Source organism: Nicotiana tabacum, chromosome 7 (genome assembly GCF_000715075.1).
Source record: "Nicotiana tabacum cultivar K326 chromosome 7, ASM71507v2, whole genome shotgun sequence".
Classification (NCBI taxonomy): domain Eukaryota; kingdom Viridiplantae; phylum Streptophyta; class Magnoliopsida; order Solanales; family Solanaceae; genus Nicotiana; species Nicotiana tabacum.
In genome coordinates, this window is record NC_134086.1 from 31,046,123 (window position 1) to 31,048,559 (window position 2,437).

Below are 2,437 nucleotides of genomic sequence, written 5' to 3' on the forward strand. Positions count from 1 at the left end.
AGGTTGGCGAATGACGGTAGTGGAGACTATTTCCTTCTGGCTAATGAAGATACTACTCCAGTCTTTCCAGCGAATCCTTCTTATCCCTAAGAATGGAACGAACCAAGTTAACCTATACGAGAGTGAGGAATAAAAACCAACAATCAACTTACTACTTTTTATGTCCCATGATTCTGCTAGTTTAGAAACAAAGGAGAAGGATATGGGACGCTAGGTCAGAAAAACGATAACTAAAAAATCTCCCCAAGTAGGATTCGAACCTACGAATAATCGGTTAACAGCCGACCGCTCTACCACTGAGCTATTGAGGAACAACGGACTTAATGTTGGAAGCTGACTCTCGTTCTTTGGACCAACCTATGATCGAATAAAAATGAGTTCGTCACTCTTTTTCACATACACTGGGAGAAAAAATTACAATAGTAAGCCCTTCCCCGACCGGAGAGCCTACATGACAAGGAGGTGGCGATCAACCATCCACTCTGGAGATTCATATTGGTCAATATATCTCCGCATCCTGCCAGTTCGCGAAGTAGTTTTACTCTACCGAGGGGAAACAAAGGTTGGAACTCTTCTTGCCAAAAACAAGGGACCTACTTCTCATCCTAGGAGTTAGCAGGTATGAAAGAGTCCCCTCTCCTATACTTTAAAGCCTGATGGCTTTCCAGTCCTCTCGTACTAGGGTTGACTCATCGCAGTTCTCCCTTTAACACCAACGGTAGATAGGAACCGAACTGGACATGGCCTCACCATATCCAGAATATTTATAACATCTGCCTCCATACCTATTAAATTCTGAATAGCTACTCCAAAGGAGAGGAGAGCAACAACCAAAAACTGAATCGTGCACCTATTGGGGATGGGCATCACCGGGTCTATCTGTACCTGTTGGCATTAACACAACGCCTAAAAGAAGGAGCGCCAGTACAGATAATGTAATGAGTATATAAAACAAGAAACACAAGTAAATTAGAGTCATAGCATAAGAGGTATGAGTACATGATTCCAACCTGAACACCGAAGACAACCAATTGGGGGCATGAACCAAACTATGAGGAACTATGAACCATTGATCATAAATGCATGCAAACTTTTTGTGAAATTAAGCCTATCCCATCGGGGTCACGTATTATTTGATACTATATATATACACACATATATTTTCGGCTGCTCTTCAGGGCAAATTTTTATCTCTCCATACCTGGCCTCAAAGAGGTCTCGGTCGTACCCGGCCTCAGGAGGTCTCGGATATATCCAGTCTCAACAGAACTCGCCGTAACCGGCCTCAAGAGGACTCGATAGCCTTGATAGCTAGGGATTCTAGTTCATTTTACACTCTTTTTTACTTGAGTTTTGATTAAACATGTATACAAAATAGTCCCAAAGACTTACATATTGTACTTTATTGCAGGGTTTGGTAAAAAAGGTGACAATTAGTCAAAACCAGCTCAAAAAGGAGTGAAACATGCACAAGTACCAAGAACAAGTCAAAGCACAGCTGCAACAGGCCCACCGCGGCCGCAAGCCATTTAGTGCGGTCCGCAGTGAGGAGATTTAGAGAGCTGCACTTTTGGAGCCTAAGGTAATGCGGACCGCGAAGGAGTTCATGTGGTCGCAGTGGCCACTTTGCGGCCACAACCCATTTTGTCCGGTCCGCAAAGATGGGGGTTCAGAGAGTTAGGAGTTTGGAGATTAAGGCCAATGCGGTCCGCGGTCCTTTTTGTGCGGACCGCAGTTGAAGCCACCTTGGTCGCGGTGCATTTTATGCGGCCCGCGATGGCCAGATTCAGAGGATGATTAATCAAGCCAAGAAGCCTCATTGCGGTCCGCGATGCATTTAATGCGGACCGCACTACCTCGTCAGGGGTATTTTTGTCCAGAAAATTCGGCCTAGTATAAATACTTTCTTTTCACATTTTTAGGGCATCTTTTGTAATCTAACTTTCAGCAGAGCACGTGAACGGCTGTATTAGGCTATTTTGAGTAATTTCTAACTAGATTAACACTGAATCTTCTTTATCTTAGTTTGTAATTAAACCTAACCAAACAAGCAACTCCGAAGCAAATGGAGCGCACCAACATCTTCCGCTGAGATGATAGCCTACTTGGAAGGCTCTCAACCTGTCTATCGGGACCTGCGGGTATGAAACGCAGCATCTCCAGGCAAAAGGGACGTCAGTACGAATAATGTACCGAGTATGTAAGGCATATAAATAAGTACATAAGAGACATGGAAGAAATATAGAGTACATGACTCATCCTGCAAGTCTGAATAACTTTGTAAATCATAAATTACTTTTAGTGTCATGCATATGCATATGAATGTCATGTTGTGCATAGGTACATGTTTCATAACATTATCAGCCTCTGAGGGCATCCCATCATATTATATCGGCCACTGTGGGCAAAATCATCATCGTATACCAGCTGATCAGGT

At 43.5% G+C, this 2,437-nt stretch overlaps 1 non-coding gene across 1 annotated transcript; it reads right to left on the reverse strand.

The window, feature by feature from the left end:
* Positions 1-239: 239 nt before the first annotated feature.
* Positions 240-311, reverse strand: TRNAN-GUU (transfer RNA asparagine (anticodon GUU)). The gene has a single exon. It is a non-coding gene; the product is annotated as a tRNA-Asn (tRNA).
* Positions 312-2,437: the final 2,126 nt, after the last annotated feature.